This window comes from Hibiscus syriacus, unplaced genomic scaffold (assembly GCF_006381635.1).
Source record: "Hibiscus syriacus cultivar Baekdansim isolate YM2019G1 unplaced genomic scaffold, ASM638163v2 tig00014444_pilon, whole genome shotgun sequence".
NCBI classification, from domain to species: Eukaryota; Viridiplantae; Streptophyta; class Magnoliopsida; order Malvales; family Malvaceae; genus Hibiscus; species Hibiscus syriacus.
Window position 1 is genome coordinate 2,832,433 of NW_024062326.1, and position 10,225 is coordinate 2,842,657.

Consider the following 10,225-nt stretch of genomic DNA (forward strand, 5'->3'; position numbering starts at 1 on the left):
TATTGGCCTATGATGAAAAGAGACGTTGAACGAGTTTGTGAAAGATTCATCGTTTGCAAAATGGCTAAGTCAAAAGTCATGCCTCGTGGACTTTACATGCCTCTTCCCATTTCTACGGTACCATGGGTTGATATTTCCATTGATTTCGTGATGGGTCTTCCAAAAACAAGAAATGGGTGAGATTCTATATTTGTGGTGGTTGATCGGTTCTCCAAATTGGCCCATTTCATACCATGTCACAAAATCGATGATGCAACTCACATGGCTAATCTATTCTTCAAAGAAGTTGTGAGGTTGCATGGCATACCAAGGACCATTGTTTCTGACCGAGATGTTAAGTTCCTTAGTCATTTCTGGAGGACATTGTTGAACAAACTTGGAACTAAATTATTGTTTTCAATAACTTGTCACCCCCAAACTGATGGGCAAACGGAGATTGTCAATAGAGTGTTATCAACATTGTTGAGAGCCATCATTAAGAAGAACATAAAGACTTGGGAAGAATGCCTTACACATGTTGAATTTGCTTACAATCGATCAGTTCATTCAGCAACAAAGACTTCACCATTCGAGGTAGTGTATGGATTCAATCCCTCAACTCCTCCTCCTTCCTCTACCTCAAGAACAAATGGTCAACAAGGATGGCAAGAACAAGGCTGAGTTCATCAAGAAATTACATGAACAAATTCGGCACAACATTGAGAGGAGAACGAAACAGTACGAACAAAAAGGCAATAAGGGACGTAAACCACTCCATTTGGAAGTTGGAGAATAGGTATGGGTGCATTTGCGCAAAGAAAGGTTTTCAACTAAAAGGAAGTCCAAACTTTTACCAAAGAGGTGATGGTCCATTTCAGATCATTGAGAAGATCAATAATAATGCATACAAATTGGATCTTCCTGGAGAATACAATGTAAGTGCTACCTTCAATATAGCAGACTTATCTCCAATCAAGGATGATGACGATTTGGGGACAAATCACATAAAAGAAGGGGGATGATGTGAGGACACCAACGCCATCTTCAAAGGACATGGAAGTGATGCCATAAGGACCAATCACTCAATCAAGGGCTAAACTATTCAGGGAAGCTCTTATATCCAAATGCATTAAAACATTTGAATCATTTAAAAATGCATCCCCAAACAATATATTATATTCTATATTTCATGTTAACATATAATATAATCTATGAACCATATATTTATATTTTTAATTCTTATATTATTTAACTTATTATATGCTTTCTTTTGTAGGTGCATAATCGGCCATATGATGGGAGCTGACTTAAAGCTAACATTGGAGTCCAAGAGCTATGGAAACTTGACTAGAACAACTCCGGGACTGCTCAAGAACATTTTGGGACAAAGTTGCCAGCTGACCCCCGAGCTCATAGCTCACTTGAGCTGGACTTTTGAGCTAGCTAGAGACCTCATTTCAGCTGGAGAGTTGCACCATCATCATCACCACACAAAACACTACAAATATAGTATAGGTCAATTTTTGTGGATTCATACCTTTTCGCGAAGAGTTTCCATTCCGAGAAGTGTCTTTTCACAAGGAGCTATCCTAAGACTCACATACATGTCCTTCATCTATGGCCAGCTCATCTTCAGCTCAAACACATGGGAAGTAGCTCAAATGATTCATAATATGTTGTTGCCCCATTGATGCCATGTCACCTAGACGCAAGTTGGATGACAAGTCATACCTAGTTTGCTACTTATCTTCACGCCAAGAAGGAGCCACACCATAAGCACCCTATGCCACCCATGTGAGTGCCTCATGACCAGCCACCCATGTGCCATGCGCGTGGATGAAATGAGTGCCAAAGTGAAGGTGATATGATAGCCAATAGCAAAGACCCAGAGAAGTACCCAAGTGGCCCCATCACATGAGCAAGGGCTAAGGAATTTCAAGCAGCTATGGAGAGTATGTTTACATCACGTTTGGAACGTGATGAAAAAGGAATAATAAGGGAGGAATACTTTACTTTGCTTATGCATGAATTTGCATGAGAATTTAAAGTTTGCATAAAATTCATTGCATTTAATAAGTGTGTTGTTCATTCAAGCATGCATTGCATTTAAATCATCTAGTTCATTCATCAAATTAGTTCTTTTATTATATTAACTCTTAATTGTTTCATGCATGTTTTCAATTAAATATTGAATAAAGTTCACCTTTGTGTCTAGGTGCATGAGAGAAGTTAAATGGTTTCATCATATGCAAGAATGTCAGTCAGAATGTCTTCCAATTCTGGATGCGATACAGATGTGTTTGGTTCTAGAAATCAATTGCACATTATTCCTCTATCTATTATCTTTCCAACTCCTTTTGAATCACCTTAATCCGATATCGGGAGCTTGAGATATGATCGATTTATTGAAGACAGTGCAGCCTGGAATTTTGTTACGGGAATTTTATGCATGGATGATTTGGATGAGTTTGAATGATTTGGATGAGTTTGAGCCAAGGGAGAGTCTTTTCAACTTCAGCCAAGTGACAAGCCATTGAAGGACTCTTAATTCACCTATTAAACGCATTCAAAGCTGATTGTTATCATCTAAGTTCAAGGGCTGTTCATATTCTTCAAGGGAGCATGCAATGAAGGGTGATTTAATTCACTTATCAAGACAATTTTCAGCATGGAATAGTAAGAGTCTTCCACCCCTTGGACGAAATTAAGGCCAATTTAGCTTCAATTGTCTAGATTCATCCCCAAAATGATCTAGAATATCATCCAACTTTGAAGTTAAGAAGACAAAGCATTCAAGTGCATTTTATTGCTAAATTGACGAGAATGTTTTCATCTTTTGAGTCTTTTCATATGCTTCTTAGAAATACTATAAATAGACACATTTGGGATCATTTGTAGGATACATTTGAATATATAAAACATCTTTGAGAGGTTGCTTTCATTCTTGTTCTCTTGTAGAACTTTATCGGCTTCAAGATAATCTTGTAGTCTTCATCCATTTCCTTTTGTTATAGCGTTGGTTCCTAGCTCATATATAGCTAGTGGGTCACGTTCCATACCCTACCATTTCGATTCCAATTTTTTTATATTGTTGGTTCTAGCTCCAAATAGCTAACGGGTCACAATCCGCTTTGTCCTTACACACTTTGCCACAACACCATTTGCCACGACAACCATTCATACTTCACCATCTATTTTCATTATCATCAAACCACAACAACCATCACTCTTCCATCACCTTCAAACAATTCCTCATTCTTTTCATTCCATCATTTCAATTATTATTTCATATCATTTCCTTCTTATGTTTATATTTATGTAATTCAGAGTTCAAGCTATCATTACGGGGTTTTTTACTAGAATCACGATCGGACATTCACATATATGACTCGAAACATATAATCGAGATCATATCATTTGGTATCAGAGCTAGTCGATTCAGTAAGCGTATCATTTTTCTCTCTTCCGGGTCAGTACAAAATTAAAAAAAAGTTTAAAGAGGGAGGGAGTAATTCTTTTCATATTTAAAGAAAAAAATATATTTATTTCATCTTTATATTCAATTGTTCAATTTTACCTTTGCTTACCATCTCTTTCCTTGTAGCCAATTTCTTCACTATCGTTACTACCAAACCATAATTGTTTCAGCCGAAGTCCACTAGACCTTGTAAGCCTTGAGAAGTTACCAAAGGACTTGAAATCAAAGCACGGTGGTAAAAGGCAAGAGTGATCATTAGGGTAAAAGCCATCCGAGTGAAACCTGTGGGAGTGACTTTTCTTGGAGTGTTTGGTGAGTTTTTTTTGTTGTGAGGTTATTGTTTTATTACTAATTATGTCTCATCATTCTGGAGACATTCTCAAGTTACAGGTACCGTTGACCAAACCTACAAATGCAAGCCATGGTGCGTGAATTGACTAGGATTTGAGGGAAGAGTTGGAACCTCTCATGAACGTATTGACCGTATTGAAGAAGAGCGTCTCAAGGATTTCGAGAGCAAGAAGATGTCAATCAAGGAGGAAATGAAGAAGTGGAAAGACCAGAAGAAGATCATACATCACAACAAAGAATGGGAAATCGAGGTATAAGGCCCCAAAGGTTTCGTCCATTAATGGATGATAATCTTGTTAATATCAAGATTTCCATTCCACTATTCCAAGGCAAGACATATCCCTAGGGTTACTTAGCATGGGAAAAGAAGGTAGAGCACATCTTCGGGTGCCATGATTATTCCGAACTCAAGAAGGTAAAACTCGCTGCCCTTGAGTTTATGGATTATGCACTAATATGGTGGGATCAATTGACATCAAGTAGGAGACGTAATGGAGAACATCCTATCACTACATGGGATAAAATGAAAGCAGTGATGCGAAGGCGATTCATTCCAACCCACTACCATTGGGAGTTATTCAACCGTCTTCAAAACCTTTCACAAGGTAACCGAAGTGTTGAAGATTATCACAAAGAGATGGAGGTGGCCATGGTTCGAGCCAACATCGATGAGGATCGAGAAGCCACAATGGCAAGATTCCTAGCGGGATTTAATCTGGACATTGCGAACGTGGTTGAGTTACAACATTATGTGGAGATAGAAGACATGGTGCATATAGCCATAAAGGTGGAAAAACAACTCAAAAGGAAGGGTGCCACACGATCTTATGGGAGTGCAAATTCAAAATGTGGGAAAAGTTCATACAAGAAGACTCCTCCATTGCCATCCCACGAAAGAGGAGGACCGCCCAAAGGAAGTAAGCCCATTGTCGAAACCAGCAAGGGTAAGACTGCCGCCACTCCAAATCGTTCTCGTGACATACAATGTTTTAAGTGTTTGGGGCGTGGACACATTGCAAGCCAATGTCCAAATCGCAACACCATGCTTCTTCGAGATGATGGAGAAGTTGAATCGAAACAAGAAGAGGATGAGAATGAAGATGCTACCATTGATATGGAAGAATTAGAGCATGCCGTGGAAGGAGAGGTCCTTGTTGTCAAAAGGAGTCTAAACGTGCAATCTAATGGAGGAGGAGATGAACAACGTGAAAATATCTTCCATACTCGCTGCCACGTTGGAGGAAAGGTATGCTTTGTTATTATTGATGGAGGTAGTTGCACTAATGTTGCTAGTACCTTAATGGTAGATACTTGGCTTGGCAACAACAAAGCATCCACAACCTTATAAACTACAATGGCTCAACGATGGAGGAGAACTCAAGGTGACCAAGCAAGTTCGAATTACTTTCTCCATAGGGAAGTAAAAGACAAGGTGTTATGTGATGTTGTACCAATAAACGCAAGCCATTTACTACTTGGAAGGCCTTGGCAATTTGATAGGCGAGTGATCCATGACGGTTATACCAACCGGTATACATTCAGCCATGAGGCAAGGAAGATCACTTTAGCTCCACTTTCACCAAAGCAAATACATGAAGACCAAATTCAATTGAGAGGAAAATTTGAAAAAGCCAAAGAGAGAGACCAAAATGGAGGTAAAAGCAAATAGTGTGATCAAATGAGGGAAGGAAAATTATCATTCTTTCTAAAGAGAAAGAGTTGAAAAAGTGTTTAATGACGGCAAAGGAAGCACTTGTGCTCATGTACAAGGAATTTTTTTTAACACTAACTACCTTGATCAAAATTTGCCTGCTTTTGTTGTGTCTTTATTGCAGGAGTTTGATGACCTATTTCCGGAAGAAATACCAAGTGGGTTGCCACCTATTCGTGGCATAGAACATCAAATAGACTTTGTTCCTGGTGCCGTCATTCCAAATCGACCAGCATACCGAAGCACCCGAAGAAACTAAGGAATTGCAAAGGCAAGTATCTGAGTGATGGAAAAAGGTACGTGAGGGAAAGCCTTAGCCCATGTGACGTGCCGGTTCTACTTGTGCCAAAGAAGGATGGAACTTGGCGCATGTGTGTGGATTGTCGAGCGGTAAACAAAATTACGGTAAAGTATCGTCACCCTATTCCTCGCTTTAGATGACATGTTAGATGAGCTTAGCGGTTCTAACCTCTTTTCCAGATGATCTTAAGAGTGGTTACCACCAATACGAAGCGGGAAGGTGATGAGGAAAACAGCATTCAAAACGAAGCAAGGTCTTTATGAGTGGTTGGTTATGCCTTTTGGCTTAACTAATGCACTAGGCACATTTATGAGTTAATGAATCATGTTCTTAGGCCATCTTGGGTAAGTTTGTGTGGTTTTTTTGATGACATTCTAATATATAGTAAAACCATGAAGAATATGTTCAACATTTGAGGTTAGTTTACTTGTTTGAGGAAGGAAAATTGTTGCTAATTTACAAAAATGTACATTTTGTACTGACAGGGTTGTTTTCCTAGGTTTCGTTGTGAGTTCTGAAGGTTTGGAGGTTGACAAAGAGAAGGTTAAAGCCATTGAAGAGTGGCCACGACCAACAAGCATTTCTCAAGTTAGGAGCTTCCATGGACTTGCAAGTTTTTATAGGAGATTCGTCCCAAACTTCAGCACCATAGCCGCCCCACTAACAATTGTTATTAAGAAGAATTCTAAATTTTTTTGGGGGGAAGATCAAGAGAAGTCCTTTAATAAAATTAAAGATTGTTTAATACATGCCCCTTTTCTTGCTCTACCTGAGTTTAATTTAACTTTTGAAATTGAATGTGATGCATCAGGTGTAGGAAATGGGCAGTCTTGTCTCAAGGTGGACGTCCTATACCTATTTTAGTGAGAAATAGTGGAGCGGTTAACTATCTACCAACGACAAAGATGTATGCTCTTGTGAGGGCAATGGAACATGGCAACACTACCTTGGCCTAAGGAGTTCATCATTCACACCGATCATGAGGCGTTGAAACTATTCGGGGTACTTTGGAATCTAAGTTGTTGGGTTTTACTTTTATTAAAGACTTATATGTTTCTGACTATGATTTTGGGGAAATTTATAAAGCTGTGAGAAAGGACGTTGATAAATACTTTAAGCATGATGGTTTTCTATTCAGGAAGGGAGATTATACGTCCCTAAAGGTTCTATGCGAGAATTGCTCACAAGGAAGCCCATGGAGGAGGATTAATGGGACATTTTGGGATAGGAAAGACTTGCTATACTTCAAGAAATCTATATTGGCCCAAAATGAAACGAGATGTGGAAAGGTTATGTGAGCGTTGCATTACTTGCAAGAAGGCCAAATCTAAAGTCATGCCACATGGACTTTACACCACTACCCATACCGGAGCACCATGGATGGATATTTCAATGGATTTTGTGCTAGGGCTTCCTCGCACAAAGAACAACAAAGACTCCATCTTTGTAGTTTTTGATAGATTTTCCAAAATGGCTCATTTTCATTCCCTGTGACAAAACTAATGATGGCACATATTGCTACTTGTTTTTCAGGGAAATTTTAAGGCTACATGGTATACCAAGAACTATTGTGTCTGATCGGGATGTGAAGTTCTTAAGCCACTTTTGGAGAGCCCTATGGAGTAAGATTGGTACTAAGTTACTATTCTCCACCACTTGCCACCCTAAAACGGATGGTCAAACTGAAGTGGTGAATCGAGTACTTCCATGTTACTTCGATCTATCATTCGGAAGAATTTGAGAACATGGGAGGAGAGTTTACCACATGTGGAGTTTGCATACAACTGCTCAATCCATACTACTACGGGGCGTACGCCTTTTGAAGTGGTCTATGGGTTTAATCCATTAACACCGATAGACTTGTTACCATTACCTGCTGATCAAATTGTGAATAAAGATGGACTTAACAAAGCTGTGTTTGTTAAGAAGCTTCATCAACAAGTAAGGGAGACATTGAAAATGAACTAAGCAATACGACGCAAGCAAATAAGGGTCGTAAGCAAATTACTTTTGAGCCAGGGGATTGGGTGTGGCTGCACATGAGGAAAGAAAGGTTTTCGGTACAACGAAAGTCCAAATTACTGCCTCGGGGAGATGGAGCATTCCAAATAGTCAAGAAGATCAATGACAACGCCTATCAATTAGATCTTCCACGTGAGTTTAATGCCAGTGTAACCTTCAATGTTGCTGACTTGTCTCCTTATGATATAGGTGATGATTTGGGGACAAATCGCTTTAAAGAGGGAGGGACTGATATGATAGCCAATAGCAAAGACCCGGAGAAGTACCCAAGTGGCCCCATCACACGAGCAAGGGCTAAGGAATTTCAAGCAGCTATGGAGAGTATGTTTACATCACGTTTGGAACGTGATGAAAAAGGAATAATAAAGGGAGGAATACTTTACTTTGCTTATGCATGAATTTGCATGAGAATTTAAAGTTTGCATAACATTCATTGCATTTAATAAGTGTGTTGTTCATTCAAGCATGCATTGCATTTAAATCATCTAGTTCATTCATCAAATTAGTTCTTTATTATTAACTCTTAATTGTTTCAATGCATGTTTTCAATTAAATATTGAATAAAGTTCACCTTTGTGTCTAGGTGCATGAGAGAAGTTAAATGGTTTCATCATATGCAAGAATGTCAGTCAGAATGTCTTCCAATTATTGATGCAATACAGATTTGTTTGGTTCTAGAAATCAATTGGAAATTATTCCTCTATCTCTTATCTTTCCAACGCATTTTGAATCACCTTAATCCGATATCGGGAGCTTGATATATGATCGATTTATTGAAGACAGTGCAGGCTGGAATTTTGTTACGGGAATTTTATGCATGGATGATTTGGATGAGTTTGAACCAAGGGAGAGTCTTTTCAACTTCAGCCAAGTTACAAGCCATTGAAGGACTCTTAATTCACCTATTAAAGGCATTCAAAGCTGATTGTTATCATCTAAGTTCAAGGGCTGTTCATATTCTTCAAGGGAGCATGCAATGAAGGGTTATTTATTCACTTATCAAGACAATTTTCAGCATGGAATAGCAAGAGTCTTCCACCCCACCCTTGGACGAAATTAAGGCCAATTCAGCTTCAAATTGTCTAGATTCATCCCCAAAATGATCTAGAATATTCATCCAACTTTGGAGATAAGAAGACAAAGCATTCAAGTGCATTTTATTGCTAAATTGATGATTATGTTTTCATCTTTTGATTCTTTTCATATGCTTCTTAGAAATACTATAAATAGACACATTTGGGATCATTTGTAGGAGACATTTGAATATATAAAACATCTTTGAGAGGTTGATTTCATTCTTGTTCTCTTGTATAACTTTATCGGCTTCAGATAGTCCTTGTAGTCTTCATCCATTTCCTTTGTTATAGCGTTGGTTCCTAGCTCATATATATCTAGTGGGTCACGTTCCATACCCTACCATTTCGATTCCAATTTTTTTATATTGTTGGTTCTTAGCTCCAAATAGCTAACGGGTCACAATCCGCTTTATCCTTACACACTTTGCCACAACAACACCCATTTGCATCTAGTGGGTCACGTTCCATACCCTACCATTTCGATTCCAATTTTTTTTATATTGTTGGTTCTTAGCTCCAAATAGCTAACGGGTCACAATCCGCTTTATCCTTACACACTTTGCCACAACAACACCATTTGCCACGACAACGCCATTCATACTTCACCATCTATTTTCATTATCATCAAACCACAACAACCATCACTCTTCCATCACCTTCAACAACTTCCTCATTCTTTTCATTCCATCATTTCAATTATTATTTCATATCATTTCCTTCTTATGTTTATATTTATGTAATTTCAGAGTTCAAGCTATCATTACGGGGTTTTTTTTACTAGAATCACGATTGGACATTCACATATATGACTCGAAACATATAATCGATATCATATCAGAAGGGGTTCTCTCTATTCAGCCAAAGCATCATCTTGTTTCAAAGTTGGCACCAAGATTCAACCCTTTGATAAATTAAATCCTTGTGAGATTATTCTCTCTTCAAATTCTTTTTAGAACTATAACGATTAAGCAAGCTTAATTCTTAAGTTTGTGGCGTCATTCCTTCCCTTAATACTTCTGGTTCCTATTTCTATATAGATAGTGGGTTAAAGCCCTTGTTACCATCCCTTATAACAACTTATAAGAAGTGGGTCTTTGCTCTTTATAGCATTGGTTCATTCTTTGTCTTATAAGATACTATCATTCCATCACCATATTTCGTTACCTTCACGCCAACTCTACCACCATTCCATTGCCATCTTCATCTCTTCACCATTAAATTATCATTCAATCATCATCAAGGCATATGTCCATCAACATCATTTGTAGGCCGATTCCATTATCACTTGAAGGATAATTATACAACAC